Raw genomic sequence first — 22,413 nt, forward strand, 5'->3', positions numbered from 1 at the left:
GCAGCAGCAAAGCGTACTTTGTAATTAACACACAGCTTGCTTCCGGCAACAGAAACCACAGCAACAACATACAACAACAACAACAACAACAACAACAACAGCAGCAGCAGCAACAAGCAGTGCAACAAGTGCGTGCAGCAAACATGACATGTGACATGTGTTGGCTAGCGGGTGGCCAGCAAACGCGACATCTTCTAGCTGCTGGCGCTGCACCTGAGCAGCAACAGCAACTCCAACAACAACAGCAGCAGCAACATCGAATGACGAATGACAAGACATGCAAACGAGTTCGGTCCTGTGGCTGTGCCTGGGCACGGCTCAGACGTTGACAGTTTAGGCCTGGCCATGGCCAAGATGTCACTTTTCATTAGGCAGCTGCAGCTGCTGTTGTTGTTGCTGCTGCTGCTGCTGCTGCTGCTGATGCTGCTGTTGTTGTTGTTGTTGTTGTTGTTGTTGTTGTTGTTGGGTCTGGGCATATGATGCATGGGCACCTGTTTGGCGCGGCGTTTTAGATTAGTCGCCTGTAATTAGTTAATAACATGGCATGGCATGTCTAAATTGCAGTCGCGACATCAAATTGTAAGCGGCTGCATTTTGATGCTGCTGCGGCTGCTGCTGCTGTTGCTGCTGCTGTTGCTGCTGCATTTTGATTGATGTTGCTGCGGGCGCAGCGTAAATCTATCGAAACGGCAGCCCAAGCATAAAAAATGTTATGCATATTTTTAATTGATAAGTTTTTAGCACATGATAAATTTTAATATGTGGCAGCTTGTCACCAGCGACAGCAGCAACCTGTTGCCAGCAGCAGCAACAGCAGCAGCAGCAGCAACAACAACAGCTACACGGCAGCAGCAACATAAGCCGACATAAATCCATTAAAGCCGTACAAATTCCAAGTAAATTAAAAGCAGTTAAACTCAATTGATTTTGAGAAGCTGCAGCAGCAACGGCAGCAACAATAAAAATAAACAACAGACAGCAGCAACAGCAGCAACAACAAGCAGCGCCCGAAAACGCAAAATGCCACGAAGATATTGCTGGCATTTCCAGGCGCATGCAACAGATCCAGGTCCGGGTCCGGGTCCAGGTCCAGGGTCCAGACAGAGGCACAGGCCAAAAGCCCCAGCTCAATAAATTTTTATCGCATGTGTGTCTCAGTGCGTGTGCGTGTGTATGTGTGTGTGTGTGTGTGTGTGTGTGTGGGCAAGTCAATTGGCCAGGCCAAAAGGAATGCGTTGATATTGAAACAACTATGGAAACAAGAGCAACAGCAACAGCAACAGCTTCAGCATCAGAAGCAACAGGCCACAACAGAAGCCACAGCAAAGGCGTTGTACAAACACATACATAACAGCAACAACAACAACAACACCAGAAACAACAACGGCAAGAACAACAACTGAAACATTGGGCCAAAGGGGCAAAGCCTTCGACCAGCCGCTTCTCACATTGTGCCATAAGCGCGCGCTTTAAGCCGCCTCCAAAAAAAAAGGGGGAAAAAGACAAAAATCCGAAATAAAAAACGAATTGAATAAAAGGGAAACCAACGAGACAAGACATGAGTCATATGCCAGCAACAACAGCAACAGATACGACAACAAAACAAGCACCAGCAACTGCGACAACAACTGCAACAACTATAAAAGCAACAACATCAACAGAATCAACGTTGTATTGTTGGCCGAAATTGTGGCAATCGAACTGATTGTGCTGCCTGTCTGCCTGTGTGTGTGAATCAGGCGCAGAGCAAAGCATAGTCAACACAATCCTTGCAATCAATTGAATTTTAAAATTGTTTACGTCCAGTTTTTATGCATAATTAATTTCATTTTAAATTAAATTCCAATTGAAAGATAAACTCTGAAATAATTGAGCCGCGTGTAGAAATTCAGTATAGTATGGAAATAATCCACGCAAAACAAATCGTAATTTCAATAATTTTCTATATTATTTCCCATGATCCCTTTTTCATAATTTTTCCTTTCGGTAGATATTTCATAATTATCAAATTTAGAAAGTTCACTTGCCTGAATTCTACTTTATCTGTGCCGCTTTCACTCTCTCTCTCTCTCGCGCACTTCCTTTCTCTGCCTATCTTTCAGTCTCCCACTCTCTTTCCATTTCTCTGTCCCTTATCGCTTGTCTAGTTAATATGCTAGCAGCAAATTCTGTACATGCTTCTTCTTCTCAATTTAGTGTTGCATAATGTCTTAATGACTGCATTTAAAGAAGTAAACGCAGTCACAGCTGAGGAAGAACTTGCCTTTGCATGATGAACACGACTGCACATACATATGTATTTAAGCAAAAATTGAATGAATATATTTTTGCAAAATTTTAAAAATATAATTATTGGTTATTTATTATATTATATATATAAATATTTATTTATAAATAGTGGGAGGGTGGGAGCATTCTATGGGATCTATTGTAGGCCCTTAAGCTAGAGCATTAGGAGCTGTAGGCTTAGAACGAGAAAGGTGAATAAATCTACGTTGAATTGATTTTTGTACGCTGCTCGTATTAATCTATTATACTATATAAATATTTATATAAGTATTGTCGTAATAATTAAGTAAAGTCTCATGGTAATATCTAAAGATTTACTCGCATATATTTGTATATTATTCTATAATTTAATTAATGAACAACTTATATTTGTGCTAGTATATCTTGTCCTCTTTATAGTCTCAAACTAATAAACAAGTGCATGATTATCACAGTCAGCGTGACAGTAGCTAGCGGGGGAGGATTAGGAGAAGAATTGCGGCCAAGTGTCGTCTTTGTTGCTTGCTGCTTGCTGTTGCTGTTGTTGCACCCACGCAGCTAGTCCCACAGCAAGGTCTGTGAAATGCCAACCGAGCAGCCGCAGCAGCAGCAGCAGCAGCAGCAACCAGAGGCAGGCACAGCCTTTGGCATTTAACTGACCCAACTGCAACTGCAACGCTGTGGAAGCTGCATAGCTGGCTGCCACTTGTGCAACAGCAACAACAACAAAAACTTTCTCTGACCAAGAATGCGCGCAGCTGCAAGAGCAACAACAACAATATGCTGTGCTGCTGGCCAAATGCAACGTAGTCCAGTTCAGTTTTAGTCCAGTCATTCATGCGCTTGGCCAAGTCACTCATACACACACGCGCACACACATATAGGGGGCTCAGTTAGTTAGAGCTGCAACAACAACAGCACCCGCCGCGTGTCGATTGAAAATTTATGATCACAATTTTGGTTAATGCATTTTCGTGTTTGTGCCATGATTACCAAATGTTATTCACGCTTCAGTGAGTGTATTCACATGTCCATGTGTGTTTGTGTTTCTTTAGCCGTCTGTGTGTGTGTGTGTGTGTGTGTGTGTGTGTGTGTGTATGTGTGTGTGCCTGCCTTGGTCTTAGCAATCAATGCCAAAATGGCGCGGGCGCAGTGCGACTTTTTGGTATTTACGGTTAACTAAACATTCCAAACGGGCCACGACAAAGTCCAGCAACTAGCTGACTGACCAGGCCAACGAAAGGCAGCTGCCAGAGTTGCCAGCTCTCTTTAAAAATGATGCAGTTCGTAAGATAAACATACATATGTGATGTACATTGGAGAAATGTAACAAATATTTATTTGCATTCCAGTTAAATAACCAACTTCTGCTGTTGTGGGCGCTAGTTCGTCAATTGTTTTTATTTGATATCTTTTTTTTTTTTTTTTGGGCACAGTGTTGCACAAATCCATTTGGTGTTGCAACTTATGGCAAACGAGCAGCTTGCAAATTAGCAAACGAGTCAGCAATTTGTTATATTTTGACTTATTTATGGTTTGTCAAAGCAAATATCATAAGAAAAATATTATTGTTTTCCTTCTATTTTATTTTTTTTTTTTTTTTACTTGTTACATAAAACTGATTTTCAGTGTTGCGTAATGCATTTTTTTCGTAACTAAACCAGCTTCTTATAAAAAATAAATAAATTGAATAAAATGAAACAGTAATATAAGAAAATTTATAAAAATATGGAAAAACTAAATGAACAAAAGAACAGCAACATAAATATTCTTCCAAATTTGTTATATATATATTTTTATAGCAGACTTGTTATAAATATAGTTTTTATAATATTATATCATATTATATTCTACAATATGCAAAATTATTTTAACACATAAAGTCAAGTATTCAAGGCTGCCCGAGCTGAAAGTTTTGACAAACTAAAAACATTTTTTCAAAATATTATGAGTTGTTTTTCAACTATTTGGAAATACTTATTTTTTATGCTCTTGATTAAAGTTTTCTTTTTATTTTTTTATTTTTTTTGCTAAGAACTTTAACTGTTGCTTTTGCATTGGCAACTCTGTTTGGCAGCAGCAACAATTGCTGGCAGCTCCCAGCGGCAGCAACAGCAGCAGCAATTCCAATGGCCGCTTAGCAGCTGCTGTAAACATATTTTTGGCGTATTTCCGTTTTGTAAACTGTAAACTGCTCTCTCGCCTGACTAAGCAAAATGCATGTGGCATGCGGCATGCGGCATGCGGCATGCGGCATGTTGCTACTGCTGCTGCTGCTGCTGTTGTAGTTGCTCCCATTTTTGGGTTAGGCGTAGGATTGTTGACTCGGCTAATGTGTCTTGTAATTTGCATGGCCATTTGTGAAAAGTGAAAAGCGCGCAGCAGCTTTTCAGCCTGTTTGCATATGGGTATATATATACGTGTGTATGTGTGTGTGTGTGTGTGAAGCGCTTTTTACCGCTTATTTTCGGCAGCTGTTTTCCAATTTTTCGTTTCTTATTTTTCTATTTTTTTGTTTTTTTTTTTTTTTTTTGCGTAAATTATGCAGCGCATTTTTGTACCGTTAGGCGCATTGGATAAACAGTAGCACTTACAAGCGCCTTTTATGGGCGGCGGGGGCAAGCAGCAGCAGCAGCAGCAGCTGACCAAAATCGTCGCTCGGCTTCGCGTTTATTCAAAACAAAAGCCGCCACAAAATGTTGGAGTTGCCAAGCCAAATGCTAAAAACGGCCAAAAATAGCAACAGAGAAAAGGAGTCGAAAAAAAGGCTAAAAAACTGTTTATGGTTATGATTGCGTCTATGCGAATGCTAAATATGCCAGCGAATGGTAATGCGATCGTTGTTATTGTTGTTGTTATGTACACGTGGGCGTATGAGCAATGCAGCAAGTTGTTGTTGTTCTTGCCAGTTGCTGCTGCTGCCAGTTGCTGCTGCTTTCACACACAATTAGCGTGTGTTGCTTGTGTGCGTCGCATCTTTGTGTGGGTGAGATGCAAGAAATGCCTGGCCATAAATCATGCCCAGACTTTGGCTATTGTCGCTGCAGCAACTGCTGCTGTTGATTGTGTCAACGCAACAACGGCAGCAACTGCTGCTGCTGCTGTTGCTGTTGCTGTTGCTGCAACGGCAGCAATTGATTTGGGCAGCTTTTGCCGGTTGCTGCTGATTGCCAGTTGCTTTGCTTTGCTTTTCTTTTCACTTCTTTTCTTTTTTGTTCGTTTTTTCGTCGCGTTGCTTTGACTAATGATACGAAATACGCAGCAGCAGCAACATGTTGCTGACACGCGCGCATCGTTAGCAGCAACCAGGTGCGGTTGCTCCTAGCTGCTGGCCGCTGGCTGCTGGCCGCTGGCTGCGTAGGTGTCAGCTAAATAACATCAACACTCAACTATTGCCAGGCTTAGGTTTCATGCAGTTGTCATTGTTGTTGTCACTATCAGCAACATATACTGTGTGTTGCTGCTTGATTGTGCAAGTGTTGCTACTGCAGCACTCGACATACTTTGCTGCTGCTGCCGATGCCGATGCTGCTGCTGCTGCTACTGCTGCTTTTGTTGTTAATGATTTCTTGCAACAATTGCTGCTGCGGGAATGTTGTTGATATTATTGTTGCTCTTGTTCTTAATGATATGTTGCTGTAGTGCTGTGTATTATTGTAGCTGCTGCTGCTGACATGCCAGAGGGCACAAGAGCAACAGTTGCTGTATTGTTGCTGTTGTTACCGTTGCCTTAATGGTGGGCAGTTTTGTTTGTTGTAGAAATTCGACACCTGTTGGCGCTTAATATCAAAGCACTGCAACATTTAGCGCACGTGACCGCTGTAAGCAGCAGCAGCAGCAGCAGCAGCAACAGCAGCTACACCAACAACCTATTGCCGGCAGACAAGCAAGAGCCACCGTTGCTGTTGCCGCCTCTTGCAAGATCATAATTCACACGCTGCAATCGAAAAGCAATAAAAGGCGAGCAGCGGCAAGTGGCCATCATCATAAACGGCACGATTTCGAGGCAAGACGCCCGGCCACAACAGCAACAACAGCAGGCAAGCAGGCAGGCAGGCAACAGCAACACGAGCGATAAATCGACGCAGGGACAACAGGTGTCCAATAACAACAACCACAGCAGCAGCAACAGCTGAAGCAGACAACAGCAACAACGACAACAACGACAACAGCGACAACAACCACAACAACGACAGTTGCCTTTTGTGGTTGCTGCTGCAGCTTCCGCAATCGCATTGGCCTTCGCTTTGGCCCAGCTTTTGACACCAGCAACAGCCGCACTTCTGTAGGTCTCTGGGTAACAATGCCAAGCAGCTCCTCGCACTGCCATCATCGTGCGGCAATCATTGGCCACAGCACGCAGAGCGGCAGGCACAGGCCAAGTGGCAGCAACAACTGTGCCACAAAATGCTTAACCCAAGTTGAGGCCACCTTTTCACGTTGTTCAATGGACAATGGAAAAGATGTGAGCATTGCATCGATTGCAATTCTCAAATGTCAATATATTTTCGATCCATTTTCTTTACATATAATGTTCTATACAATTCTAAGGGACAGTGGTGGCCAAAATAATATGGCACAGTTCAGTTGCAGAATATAAGGCAGACCACAGCGTAGGGCAGGGCACTGACTGAAAAAGGAAAATGAACAGTGTTGAAAATAGCGCGGAGCGTCAGCTTGTGAACAAGAAGAGGAGCCAGATAAAGTAGCGCGCGTGCAACCTTGAGATAATAAAATCGTTTCTGTTTGAAAGCAAACACATAATCACAAACACACCCACACACACACACACACGACTGTCGATCGGGCGAGACAAATGCGAAATGCCAGCAAACCATTGAAAGCCTTTTACATGGCTAAAGAAAAGCAAAACAAAACAAAACGCATTGACAAAGTCGACATGAACGAATGAAACTGGAAAAAGAATTGAACTGGAACAAAAATCAGCGAATGAAACACGGAAACGCGGCCAGAACCGAAACTTAAGCAAATATGCAGAAAATAAAAATCAACTAGAAACGGAACCGGAACTAGTGCCAAGGCATTCGACAGCGTAGGCATAACTGAAACTAGTTCCACGCAGAAGCGTGAACTGTGAACAGCTCTGCTAGCGTAGAACTGAACTATATATTATATATATATTATATATATATTATATATAATGGGATGAGATATGTATTAAAATTCGAGACTAGGCCCAAAGACTTTGTGCCACATTTGCTGCTGCAACATGCATGCCCTTTTGAGAATTAACAACTATCATAGAAAGAGAGACCCTGATCAAAAGCCCAAATACGCCTTGAACAAATAATTTTCAGGCCAGATTGGATATGTGCGTGTGTGTGTGTGTGTGTGTGTGTGTGTGTTTAATATGGGTAGCAGCGAGAATCAAAGCCTTAACTGAAGGATCTGTAAACTGAAAGTCTGAGGAACAAGTTCAATAAAATATGAAGCAAATACTTGAAGAATTGACACGAGTGTAGTCTGCGGCTTGGGCGCAGCATTAGATTCCGCTTCCAAAAATAAACAAAAGAGCAAACGAAGAAGCAGCAGCAGCAACAGCAGCAGCATTTAATGATGAAAGAAAGCATTTCTTTATCGATGCGAATTGTTGTTGTCAAGCACTTAACGTGAACTTTGCACAAGGCAACAGGCACAGACAGCGAGGTCTCAATGTTGCTGCTGTTGTTGCTGTAACTGCTGCTGCTGCTGCTGCTGCTGCTGCTGCTGCTGCTCTTAGCTCATCGTCAGCAAACACTGATAAATTATTTGACAGATTATATTTGCGTTGAACTTTGGCAACAGTCGGCGGCTGCATTAATAAAAATAAGAACACACGACGCAAGTGCATAGCAAGTTTTTGCACAAAAAAAAAAAAGGGAACATACATGAAACAAATAATAATGGATGAACACAACTGGCAGATGCCCTGTAAAAGCAGTTACTTGCACGAAAGAAGAGTGAAGAATACTTCAAATCTGCTCACTCACTCGTTTTGTAGCGTCTAAATCAAGTAAGTTTTAAACTGATCAGTTCAATACCCTAAGAATTTGCCCAACAACAATGCCAAGCTAGCTGACAAATTCGCGAATATAAAGCGTCTAGCAGCTCGGATTCACCTGATAATTACGAAAAGTGTAAGTATTAAGCCTGGCTTAATACCTTCGGCCTGTCCTGTATGCCCAGTTGCATGTTTACAGGGTATGCAAGATCGACTGAAATGCCTAGAGTGAAAGCATTTGGCAGCGGCTCCGGGAAGGCAAAGGCTAGGCACGCGCAGAAGGTATCCAGCAGCTGGTGGAGCCAGTGCCCAAGCTGTAGTTTAAGCCCCTCTCCCATTACCTACAATCCCCACCCCCTCCCCCCTCCATCAACCCCTTACACATACTGCCCCTCTGTGTGTCTAGAGTGCTGCAGTTTGCCAGTTGCCAGTTCGTTTGCTAACAAATGAGCGTCATGTCTTTGCCGTCGCAAAACAAATCTGAGCAATTTTTTATGATAAATAACACCCGGGAGAGACAGGGACAGAAAGAGAAAGAAAGAGAGAGAGGTAGCAAGCGAAAGAGGTAGCGAGAGAGAGATAGAGCGAGACACATGAATATGCACTAAAAACACGAAAAATTGCATTATTTAAGAGTGCTCGCCTAACAGATACCCTCTAAATACACTTTATTCAATTACGAAATAAAGAGGAGGTTAGGTTTCCTTGAAATTCAGTATTATGTTTGGCACTTTATCTTAAGATAAATTCATATCATTATCATATGCTCCGATAAATATTAAAAGTCTGATGTAGAATAAATTGACAAGCTTGTCGGTCACATATTGAAGAGCTTGTTACGTAGGTTCAATGTTTGAAGGGTATACGCAAAATACAAGGTATAAGCAACTAAGCAGGCTGTAATATTTAGTGCAAGCCCCCAGGCGCTTAACGGGCTGCACGCGGAGACGCCGCCAATTGGCGGGGCAAGGCGAGTGGCAGCGCGGCGACTGGCGGCGACTTGTGCAAACAAACAAATCGCCGCAGATTTATTTTAGTGCAAAGCGCACAGCAAAATTGCTCAGGCATGCGTGGGTAGTCGGTGCGAGAGAGATAGACACGGCGAACTGACAGAGAGAGAGAGAGAGAGAGAGAGAGAGAGAGATGGTGAAGGAGAAGGAGAGAGAGACAGCTGCGCAGTCGCGCAAGCGGCTGGAATCGATGCGTTATTGAAAAATGCGCGCTTTCAGCGCGGTAATTAAAAGATGAATCGTTCGGCATGTGGCAAATCTAATAAGTTGCCACAGAGCGCCGCAGAACTTGCAACAAATGACGTGTCATTAAGAGCGATAACGCCCCATTTTGTGGCAGATACCGAGCGGCCAGGCCAGGCCAAGCCAGGCCAGGTTCCTGCCACGTTCCACTCAACTAGCGGCTATGATTGATGCCGGCTTTTATGGCTAACGGAATGCGGTATGCAACAACTGGGCAGCTGCCTCTGCCACATGCGCAAGTGAAAGTTGCACCCCTACCCTAACAAAAATAAAAGCCAAAAACAATAGCTGCACAAATAAACATATAACGGAAGCAACCTAACGGCACATTCCACAGAAGCGCCGGCACATTTCGCTGACAATTAGCAACAGGAACAGTTCCTGCCACAGCAGTAGCAGCAGCTGCTGCCGCACGTGCCACAACTTTCACCGGGTCTTAACGAACAGCCAAAAAGGGTTTGCCAACACTCATTTACCAGATAGAAATCTTCCCTTCTGCTCGCGAATTTGGGTCAGCCAAAACATCTGACAGCCAGACGAATTGTAGTTAGGGTAAGAAAATAATATAACGGAATGACCCTCTCAGTCGGTCAACCAGCCAGTCAGTCATTCAGTCAAGAAGTCAATCAAACAGCCATCTAGTCATTCAGTCAATCAATTAATTTGTCATTCGGTCAATTAGCCATTCAATCAGTCAGTCATTCAGTCAATAAGTCAATCAATAAGTCAGTCATTCAGTCAGTCAGTCGGGTTAGGTCAGTCAGTCAGGACAGTCATTCAGTCAGTCATTCAGTCAGTCATTCAGTCAGTCATTCAGTCAGTCATTCAGCCAGTAAGTCAGTCGGGTCAAGTCAGTAAGTCAGCCGGTCAGTCAGATCAGTCAGATCAGTCAGATCCGTGAGTCATTCAGTCAGATCAGTTAGTCAGTCAGTTCTGTCATCCACTCAGTCAGTCAATCATTTAATCAGTCAATCAATCAGTCAGCCATTCTTTCAATAAAGAAACAGCTTGTTGATTCTTATGTTCTGCTGCTCTTCTTCTTTCAGTTTATAGTTTAAGTTAACTATTAGAGCAAATTTCAAACTTGCTGTCAAAAGTTGTAGTGTTGTAAATCATTTCACTGTGGTATTTAACTGCCGTTCAGTGTTGTCAGATAGATAGGAATAAATAAGCAGAAACAATATTAAGAAATCTATAATTATATATCAACGAATCAGTGTTGTAAAGTTAAAGAGAGTGAGGCTGACAAATAGAAAACCAGCAACTGCTTAAAATAAAAGTGTTGGTGAATGACGCAAAAAAAGACAGCAAATTAAGCTTTAAATGCGAGTAACAATTTTCTGAAAAGAAAAATCTTTAAACAGTGTTGTAATATAAATTATAGGAAAGTGAAACAATTGAAGTATGTAATATCTGGCGTTAAAAGTGCTCCTGCTGATTAGCATTATGTAAATTAATAGAATTGAGTAAATGTTAAATGTTAAATATAGGACAAATAATATTTCTCTAAGATTCTCAATTTCATTGTGTTTGCATATAGCTATATAAAAAGTGAGATAGAGAAGGAGAGAGAAGGAGGATAACAGTCATTAGCTATTGCCTAGTTCCATTAGCTCACCAAAATGCATATCCAAAAGGGGAGAAGCCGAAGGAGACGCTTTAATCGTCTTTTGGGTCCAGGGCGGCACTTACCTGCAAATGGAAAGAGGCAGAAGAGCGGCAATTAGATAAAGATAATAAAAAGGAAGGCGCTGACTAGCGCATGAGAATGGCAACTACACACGCACACACACACGCACACACACTTATTAAGAAACAATCGATCGGGAACAACAAAGCGAATGCCGCCTCGCATTGTGTGTATTCAAGCAACAGAATAGGCTGAAGAGAAGTGAGCGGGCGGCAGGTAGATTTAGATGAGAGAATGCAATGCATTGGATTGTCTGGACCAGGCCGGGCCGGGCCCCATTACATAAGTGCGAACTGCAATTAAGCGCAATTCAAAAGCGTTTCAGAGTCAAGTGCAGCAGACACTTGCAGCCCAGCTGGGCAGCTGCCACAAGCAGCAACTGCAACTGCGGCAACATTCAACAATCAGGCTTGCAACAATGCCAACTGGCATGCCGCTGCTGTGAAAATTGATTAAACTCATTCATCAAAACGAATGTGTGGCAAGTTCAAAACGCGAGCAGCTAGCAGCGGGCAACGGGCAACGTGCTACGTGCAACGCGCCAATTGCCAATTGCCGTGGCAAGCAAATCAATTGTTGCCTAATGAAATAATAGACATTTCAGGGCCACAGCCAAGCCAAGCCAAGCCAAGCCAAGAGAATGCCAGCCAATAAGCTGGTGCAACGCTGCGTATACGCAACCAAAGCTCAAAGCTTAAGCGAATGTGCGGAGCAACCGACAGCCGACAACAAGACACCCTGCAAAAACGCACAAGCTGCTGCCATGATTCGCCTGGGCTATACGACAACTACTTAATTAATTAAATGTAAGCTAATCCCGGCCTGTGCGATATATGTAAAACATAATAAACTAAATTTATTATTAAAAAAAAAAAAGCAACAATAGCAACTCAAATACTATTAAAAACGACAACTTTCAAACGGCCAGTTGGCATTTTATTTATTTATTCACTTTTTTTTTATTTTTATTTTTATTTTATTTTTTGAGAGAGAGAAAGGCAGCGGCCGGGCGTGGCCACAATTTACTTTATGCTGTTAACTGCAACAACCAACAATGCGTTTGGTTGTTCGCCAATGCACTTGGGGGTAAAAAAAAAAAAAAGAGAGAAGGAAAAAAACAGATATGATCCAATTCAATTTAAGCGCGTGTCGCATGCAAACGACAAAAACAGCAAATGGCAAATTGTTGTAGTTGCTGTTGTTGTTGTTGCTGTTGTTGCACAAATGCAATTACAACTAAACACACAGACACGAAGAGTTGACGCCACCGCCAACGACGACGACGACGACGACGTCGCACTTTTTGCTCCGCCCACTTTTCCCACACCCATAGCTGCAATGACGACGCCGACAACAACATTTAAAAAAAGAGAGAGGATACAACAGCTTTAAATTTAAATAAAAAAATCAAGCCGACAGCTCAGATGCGCTATAGTATCCATAGAGGCTATATCAAATTAGTTTATAGCAAATAAATCAATAGCAAAAAAAAGTTTAACATAAATAATAAAGGATAAAATACTTATTATATATACTACTATATGCTATACTATACTATATGCTTGTTGTACGATTATTTTCCTATTTATTTGTATATTTTCTTTAAGTTCTTTCGACATATAGAATAAAAAATAAAGGCGAAAGCTTTAAAAACACTATCTAGAAAGCGAAAGAGAGTGAGTAAGAGACAGGGAGACTCATTGAGAGAGAGGGACAGAGAGAGAGAGAGAGAATAAAGTCGGAGCAAGAGCAAAAGAATAATTTCAAACAAATTTTCATAACTTCCCATTGCCAGTGAAATATTGAAAGTGTCCAATATATGGTTAAATATATTTTATATTTTTATATTTTTTCATCAATTGTATTATTAACACAATAATTTGATTATTATTATATTTATTGTTGTTTATTATCATATTGCTTAGTCAAATTTAGTTACGACAGTTTGATGAAAATGTTTATGTATTTAATGATGGTTTTGGCAAGCCTTCCCTATATAATAATAATAATTAATAATAATAATATTAATAAAAATAATAATGAATAAAATAATAATAATAATAATAATAATAATAATATTAATAATAATAATAATAATAATAATAATAATAATACTAGTAATAATAATAATAATTATAATAATAATAATTTTAATAATAATAATAATAATAATAATAATAATGAATAATATATATATATATATATATATATATATATAATAATTTATATATATACAAACAAAAATAAAACCATTCACAATATTCATTAAAGTTTACTTAAAGCTAATTATTTATTGAAAAATCAACCAATTAATTAGTTGACTCAAAATTCCGATTTTAATTCAGCAAAATCAAAATAAATAATTTTATTTTAATATATATTTTCTCCGAGATAGTTTCGGCTCCAGGTCGGCAAAGTCGAGCCGACTAATAACAAAAAGATGTTATTAATAAGAGAAAACAAACAAAATATTGATAAATTTCTATTCTTGCAGTTCTTCGGCTAATAAAAAATATATATATATAAATTGTATGCTCTAAGATCAGTTATTTTGATTGTAAGTATATATACCATATTCTTCGACAAAATCGACCAAATCGATAAATAATCTGGGCAAATGCTCGCTTGAGCCCTTTTATTTCAACAACTTTTGCCCTTGCCGCATGACATGACTTTTCATGCCTTTCTCTTTCCCGTTTTCCCATTTTCCTATAGGCAATTGTAATTGAATAAAATTTATGAGTGTTACTTTTGGCCGCGACGCAGGGGAAGAGGGGGATCAAGGCGTGCCTGTGTGGGCTCTTGGGCGGGGCCACCTGAGGAAACTGGGCAGCAGAACAACCGAAATGCGATTCACACCTGAGCATCCTCTCAGTCTGAATTTGTGTTCATTTTTTTTGTTGTTGTTGTTGTTGTTTGGTTTTTTTTTTTTTTGTCTTTTCTCATTCGCATCTGTTGTCGCTGGCTGTCTGTCAGCGCTGACGTTGATGAAAAGCGTTGCGGCACTCGTGGGAAAATCAACTCTGCTCTGCTCTGCTCTGGGCCGCGTCCCCTTTACCCGCCCTTCGCCGGCCTGTAGCTCTGCGCAACCCCTCCCGCGCTCATCATCATGCTGTTAGCCACGTTTGCGGTTGGGTGTGTGTTGCTGTTTTTGGGCTTTGCCATTTCGTGTGGGCTGATGAAAAAGTTTCGCCGCAATTCGTTGCGCTGCATTAAGCAAAGCAGTGCAACAACAACAACAGCAAAAACAACCACAACAACAACAACAACAACAATTGCAGTAAGCGTCGAAAATTTGTTAGGCGAAAGCAGCGCAGTCGTTGTTATTGTTGTTGTTATTGTTGTTGTTACTATTGTTGTTGTCGCACCTGGTTTGCCTTCTGGCTGCAAAAAGATCGCGTTCGCCTACTACAAAACTTACTACTCCCCTCCTGCTTGTCCGCCACCTTCCCCTCTCTCTCTCTCACTCACTCTCACTCTCTCTCTCTCTCTCTCTCTCTCTCTCTCTCTGTCTCTATTGCTCTCTTTCTATCTCTCTTCTTTCGTTACCTTCTCGCTTGCCTTCTTATCGGCAAAATACACGCATACAATGCGCCCTGCGCTCTTCCACCTTTTGTTGCTTACCTAGCCCCCCCCCCTGTCCCCTCTGCCAGCCACCCCTTACCACCTCCTACTCACTGCCATCAGCGCTTATCAGAAGGCGTCAACGTCGAAGCAGCTGCTGGCATTTATCGCGTCGGCGGCTGCTGTCGCTAGCTGCAAATGCATTTCGCATTTCTAATTCGAATTCGAATTCTAATTATATTTTCATTTCTAATTTTTTGTGTGTGTTTTTTTTTATAATTTTTGTGCTTCTACTTTTTTTAATTGATAAGTAGAGAAGCCAACAACAATAAATTGCCAATTGTTATTGATTTTTTTTTTGCAGCTGAATGCATTGACAAAAACAACAGAGCAGCGCGTAATACCCTGGAAAAACAGATAAAGGGATTGACTGTGAATTTCAACAGGCTCGTGCCAGCTGTTGGAGCGAAAACTAACAAACGCTTAATGAAGAAATATGTTTATTAAATATGGTATGGAAAATAAGGAGAATACAGATCGATCTCAGACATTACATTTGATGACAATCAATTGAAGCCATCGATAAATATCGATTTTTGATCCTTTTTAATGGAGCTTTCCATTTACAGAGCTTAGCTTTAGTTAATAGAAGGCTTTCTTTTTTAAAATCAAATGTTCACAATAATCAAGACTGACGCGAGCTAAGTAGATTTGTTTAGTTTAATTGGTTTAGATCTTCTATTTAACATTATTGCACAAGGTAACAAAAGATGAAGTGTTGTTTGTTCTTTATCTCTAATTCTAATGCAAAAACTAGCTCTTTGGGAAAAGGTTCAATCGAATAATATAATAATGATGCTTTCCGAGTCCTGGTTTCTTGAAAAACGCATGTAAAAACGTTGCACAGTGCGTATGATTTATAACGTATACGCCGTGTTTTAAGTAGATGTTTCATTTTACAACGTTTCGTGTCGTACGTTATTTTTACTTGACTCACCCTGTTTGCTTATGCAGCAGGCAGCGACACACACGATAAATTTGTTGTAAACGACAAAAAATAATTTGCACAAATGTTGAAAAATTCGTTCACTCTCCCTCTCTCTCTCCCTCACACACACTTGCTTTCTCTTTTTATTATTATATGAAAAACGTGGCGTTCATTTCTTGTGCGCTACGCGACAAATATAACAAAAAAAAAAAAAAAATACAAATACAAATACAAATAAATAAAATAATGCGAAACACTCGAAAAAAAGGTATACAAAATAATTAAAGCAGAGTCGCAAACGGCAAATTGCTCGCAATTAAAACAGCAACAACAAAGCGCCAGGCAACTGTTAACGGTTAACGGTAAACGGCAAACGGCAAACGGCAAAAGGCACGGACTGCGTTACAAGGAATTTGCGCATATGAACACGTAGACGCAATGCTGTTGAGGCTGACGCTGACGCAGACGCAACAGCAGCAGCGAGCAGCAAACGCAAGCGCGACGCAGACGCGGCGGCGGCGACGGCAGCGACGCAGACTCCTTCAACAGCAGCAGCAACAAAACCAACAACAATTGTGACGCGTGTAGCCTTGAGATCGCAGCGCAAGCAGCAAACGAAATCTTGCCGCGACTGCAAGCAGCGCGACTCAGCGACGCACGCGTTTTGCGCGCCTTTTCACACGCACTGAAAATGCGGAAATTGGCGAAGGCGAAAAAAAGAACCAAACAATAATTTTGGATAGCTGCGTTAATTGTTGTTTGCTTTGTTGATTGCGTGGCGGGTGCGTGCGGCGAGTCGAGAACCCACTTAGAATGCAACGTCAGCGACGGCGACGAAGACGACGCACACAAATAACTAACAGCGACTGTAGTAAAATGACAACTGAAACCGCAGGCGAAATGAAAACGAGTAACGACAATGGCGACAGCGAAGCCGACGGCGACGGCGACAGCGCCGCTACTGCAGCTGGCTGGCTGCGCTCGGCGTTGGCGTAGAAAACGATTCTAACGCAGCCACGACGCTGTCTTTTTTTTTTTTGTTGTTTTCTTGCTTGCCATTTTCGTTGTTTTTTTTTTTTCGCATATTATTTTGCAAGCTTTTCACTTTTCGACGACGACGTCGCTGCGACAATTGCACTCGCATTAGATGTAGAGCGCGCGCTGTCGTAAGAGAGCGCGTGAGAGATACCCCAAAGTGGAGAGCGAGCGCACAGTGCGAATTTGATGTGTGTGCGGAAGTGCAGCGGGTGACGCAGCAGCGTGCAAGGCCAAACGCGTGCGAAAGAGCCAGCGCGTGTGTGCGTTCGTGTGTAGGTGTGTGCATGTGCCTGTGGGCATCTGTGTGTGTATGTGTGCGTGTATGTGTGTAGCTGGCTAGCTGGCTGGCAAGTGTAACTGATCGCATTAGACGTTCGCTGAGAGCGTCTGGCGTATGCATAATCGCGCTCTTCGCACAGCTTTCGAGAGACTGCAGCCGCCTAACCGTCAACCGCACCTCCGCACCCGTTCCCGTTCAACCTCAGCCGCCCTGCGATCAGTCATCGGCAGCGCGGCAGCGCAATCGCATATTGCACGCGCGTGCCCTTGAAAACTTGACCCAAACGGGGCACAGCAGCTGCCAAAGCTGACGTTGCCATGCCCCTCCTACTGCCGCCAACATTGCGCCCCTTCTTCACTGCCCTCCCCTCGCCCCCCCTGCGATGTTTGCTCGCAAACAAAAGAAAGTGCACAAATTGTTAAAATTCTTAAAAATAAAGCAAGTTTCGTGCTTGTGTGTGAAAAACACAACAAAAAATTTCAATAAAAGAAAAACAATTTCGGGAAAAACGGCAAAACGCCACGAAAAACTCGCACACGTACGCCTCTCTCTGTGTGTGTGTGTGTGTGTGTGTGTGTGTGTGTGTGTGTGTGTGTGTGAGGGTGTGTGTGAAAGCCAATGTCCAACGGTTTTCATTGCCAAACACAATTTTTATACAAATGCGGTTCGGTATTTATTTTTTTCTTCTTATGTGTTTTTTTTTGTTTTTGCTTTTTTTTCTTTGCATTGCTATTTCTTTTGCTTAGTTGCGCAAAAATTGCAAATACACAAAACAAAAAAGAAAACCAAAACCAAAATAATACGCAAACAGGCAACATCAAAAGACGCAAAACTGCACGACAATAGGCGAAGATGTGGATGAAGGCGGCACCTGAAGAGTCAGACGCAAGTGATGCGGCGATGCAGTAAGACAGAGAGAGAGAGAGAGAGACAGTGATAGATTGTGTGAGGAGGGGAAGAGCAGAAACTGCAAGCGTACATTTCTCCACATTCTTGTGGATATACTAACAGACATACATACAAGATGCCTATATGCACATACATACATATGTGTGCATATGTACATATATACACACATATGCATGCCTGTTTGTATGTATTGTCTGGGCTGTGACGTTTGCGGGCAGTGCGCAAATGGGCAAATGGGCAAATGGGCAAAAAGTAAAGAATTTGAACGTAAGAAATCGAACTCAATTTGATCAATACGAATCTAACATCTAATATTTCACTTTAACTCTATTAACAAATGTGCATGCATGTGGGTTTCTTTTCTCATGAGAAGCACAATCTGCGTATTATTTATTTTGGTCTGTCAAATTTGATATTATTTTATTTATTTTAATCAATCGATTTACCATATTCAAGTTTTTGCCTAAATTGAGAGGCTGAGATGAATGTAAAAATGCATATGTATGTAGATTAGAGTATGTACATATGTATGTATGCGAATGCCATGCCATGCCAATCTTGCCCCTCTCTCACTCTTTGCATTTTTATATAACGCTTTGATGAAGTTTCGTTCTTAACGAAAGCTGCTCACCTACATACATACATATGTGCATACATATGTACGCATGCACATATGTACATATGTACAAATGATGCTCGTACACTTTTGCGTCCACACTTCTATCAATTTGAACAAGCCGAGGCTTTGATTTGTAGGGTACAATGAGAAATTTCTATGCGAAGATCGCAAAAGCAATTCGAAAGTGCAATGTGTATGTATCTACATGCATATGTACTTACATACATACATGTGTGTGTGTGTATATGCATGCATGTATGTATGTATGTTATCTATATAGATTACCGTTCACACATAGTTTTATGTGCGCACGCTGCCAAAGTCGCGCCAATTGCAAAATGCTCAAGGTCGCACGGCGAATGCACCTAACCTAACAACAACAATAATAATAACAATTAAACAACAACAACAACAACAACAACAATTCTGTTCGCCCGCATACGCAAAATGTTTGAGTGTTCTACAAATTGCAAACTAGTGTACAAAAAGGCAACAACAAAAACAATTTGCGCTCGTAAATTGCAAAAGCGCCGCAATCGCTGCCGCTGCCGCTGCCGCAGCCGCGGCCGCAGCCGCAGCGACTGCCTCTGTCGACAGCAAATGAATTTCACTGTCAAGGTCGAGGAGCGTCGCTCGTTCTGATGCGCAACGCATTGCGATCGCTGCAGCTGAAATAGCCGCGGCAGACGGCATACGGCAGGCGGCAGAGCGCGGTAGAGAGAGAGATAAGAGTGAGAGAGCGTGAACGATAGCAGAGAGAGCGTGCTCGCTGGCGCGTGTGGGCGCGAGCGCGTTCGGCATTGACGGAAACGACGCGCGGCTTATGTAAGTGCTGCAATGAAGCAGAGCGCGGCGGTGCGCGCAGTGAAGGCGGCGTCAAATGCATACGCACGACGTCGCGCCGCTTGCTGCTGCTGCTGCTGCTGCTGCTGCTGCTGCTGCTGCTGCTGCTGCTACTGTTGTTGTTCATATGTAGGTCTCAGGTCCCCCCTAACCCCCTCGCACACTGCTTACCCCAGCACGCAGCATTTCCTGCAGTTTGTCGCTGCGCATTTCATATCGCGTCTGCTTGTTCGTTGTTGTTGCTGTTCTTGTTGTTGTTGTTTTTGCAGTTATTGTTGTTTGTGTGTTTTGCTATTCGCATGTTTTTCTATCGCCGCAATTGTTTTTCTCAAGTTCGCGGCTCTTGTGCAATTTGTCAGAGCGCTCCGCGCCCCCGCACAGTCCCCGCTGTAGTATAGATGGGGGGCGCAGAGCACACACATGCGTAATAATTCACAAATTGCAGCGAGCGGTAAACAAAAACACTCATAAATCAAATGTTGAGCGGGCGCAATCGCTAGCCGAGACTCGCGGACGCCACGCCTCAGCCGCCGTCGCCCAAAATGCAGACATAATTTGACATAAGCGGTGTTAAAGTTCAACCACAAACAACATCAAAGGCAACGCCAAAAAGCTCCGATGATCATCAGCTGATGATGATGCCAGCCAATGATTGACTCGACTCAACGAAACGCAGCTCGACTTGACGACGACGACGACGACGACGACGGCGGCGATAATGTCAAAGGCAGTCGTGGGCCCGAGCACCCAGCCCCCGCTTCGGCACCAGCTCTTGCTCGTTTAATCATGTTCAAGAAAAAAAGTGCAGCAGCGTCGTCGTCGAATGCAGCGCCTGTCAAAGCTGCGATTAATCTCACTCAGAGAGCGCAGACACGCACGCAGAGAGCGAGCCCAGCTGCAGGCACCGTGGTCAGCAAGCCGATAAGAGCGTCATGAAAATGTTTAAAGTGTATTCATGTATGAACAGACTTAAATGGTTAACTATGTAAATTTATTTTTATTTTCCAATATATGTATATACATATTGAAAGTAACTAAATTGAAATACAAATTTCAAATTGCTAATAAATGTGGGTTTTGTTAGCGAAGCGAAAAAATTTGACTTTAAATTGTATACAAGATTTGAAAAATAAAGAAAGTATTTTTTTTTGTACTCGATAGAAATCGAAATTCAGAGTATATGTGATTTGATTTGATTAAGCACATTCAAGCGTTTCTACCTAAAGCAGATGCAAATGTCATAGAATTCAATTTGTTACCAAATTCGTAGCCTGTCAACCACTGTGCGCGCGGCATACATAATTGAGATATGAACTTGGTAATATTTCATAAAAAACCTGACCAAACTGGAGAGCTGGCTAGCTGTAAAGCTGGGAAGCGGGGTACCTGGCAAGCTGGGAGGGGAACTGGGAACGTGTGCAATCGGGGAACTGACCAAGTGGCTAGCTGAGTGCTGATCGCGCGGCTTGTTCGTCTAGAAATAACTTAATTGTCACTCAATTACTCAGTTTTCAGCTAAAAGCATTCATTGCTCTGGCTTAACGTCAGACCCAAACGCCCACTGAGGGGCCTGAGACCTGTAGAGAATTGGAGAACTGGCGACTGGCGACTGGACACGCTCGTTACTCTGCTCCTTGGCTAGGCGTGAATAATAGGCGAGAGCCGGACCCACGGCCTGAATGAAAATTGATGAGTTGCGACAGTTTTTGGCCAAAGGGCAAAAGCGGCTAAAAGAAGCCACAAACAAAATAAAATACAACAAAAACTCTATATATACGTGTATGTACTATATATAGGAATAGAGCAAAGCAAAAAAAAAAAATTAAAACTGGGCACGGCCCAAGAAGTAAGCGTAAAAAAGATGCACCAAGTAATATAACAAAAAAAAAAAAAAAAAGAAGAAAATATATATATATTTATATACGTATATATAAAAAACGTTTGTCATGCCTCTCAGAGATCTGGGCTGAAGAGTGCATAGTCCTCGGGCTGCATTCAGGGATTGCCAACTCAATGCAACCATCAATCAAATTTACTTGTTTGCCCCAGTGTAAATGTGTCTATGCGTGCGTCTGTGTGTGCTTGTGTGTGTGTGTGTGTGTGTGTGTGTGTGTGTGTGTGTGGGTGCTGTGAGAGGTCGCTCTGAAGTTCAAAGCCCATTCGCCCATTCGCCCATTCTAGTGCACTGTACAGTCGATGTTTTGATTGACGCCTCAATCGAAGTGCCTTGATTGAAGCTCTTAGCTGGATTGTGCAGCATTTTCTGTACAGGTTCTCGGAGATGTGTACGCTAGCAATAGATGGCAAGAATGCTAATGAGATCTTTTAAAAATTATAATACAAATTGTGTGATTGATTGATTGAAAAAGCATTTGGTCTACTAAAACGATTTCTATAACCCTTAAGTTGCCGATTGATGGCTTTGATAGGCAGTCTTTCAAGCTGTTTCAAGTTTGTCAACACTCAATAAACAAATGCACTCCCTTTGCATGCAGTGTCCAAATTGATGGCACTAAATAACAAATCAATAAAGTGTGTCTTACATCAGGCTTGATTGACGCGCCGCTTGATTGATAAAATAAGTTCCAAATTCACACACAATCACACAAGCTTCTCGTTCGGTTATTAGCCATACCTTTGCCGTTTTATGCCTTACATCATGACTGATACGGCTCAACTGATTGATTTCTGCTTTGATTGATGCAGTTTGGTTCACATTTCTGTGCTGGATATGCCTCAGTTAGTTTTTACTTCATCTGTTGCTTGTGTGCGTGCCTACGCACTTATGTTGCACTTATGTACATCATGATTGATGAAGCGCTGATAACGATTCGGCTGCCTTTACGGTTCCACACGGTTCACATGGCCGCCGCACCACATAAATCCTAATCAAAACTGTGCGCAAACAAGCTACAAGAACAGCCACAAGTATAGCAACAACAACAACAACAACAACAACA

At 42.1% G+C, this 22,413-nt stretch overlaps 1 protein-coding gene across 12 annotated transcripts in view; it reads right to left on the minus strand.

The window, feature by feature from the left end:
* mamo (maternal gene required for meiosis) overlaps nt 1-22,413 on the minus strand; it is a 185,282-nt gene that overhangs the window by 84,016 nt on the left and 78,853 nt on the right. The window contains exons 1-3 of one of the 12 annotated variants that reach the window (XM_032439721.2): nt 16,573-16,665; nt 15,774-15,947; nt 11,141-11,214 (exon numbers count right to left, since the gene is read on the minus strand). The exons of 9 other annotated variants lie outside the window; for them this stretch is intronic. The gene's annotated coding sequence lies outside the window, so the exon portion shown is untranslated. Of the gene's footprint in view, nt 1-11,140; nt 11,215-15,773; nt 15,948-16,572; nt 16,666-22,413 lie in introns of those variants that run through there. 2 more of the 12 variants (XM_032439720.2, XM_032439732.2) reach the window with 2 other exon arrangements.

This window comes from Drosophila virilis, chromosome X (assembly GCF_030788295.1).
Source record: "Drosophila virilis strain 15010-1051.87 chromosome X, Dvir_AGI_RSII-ME, whole genome shotgun sequence".
NCBI classification, from domain to species: domain Eukaryota; kingdom Metazoa; phylum Arthropoda; class Insecta; order Diptera; family Drosophilidae; genus Drosophila; species Drosophila virilis.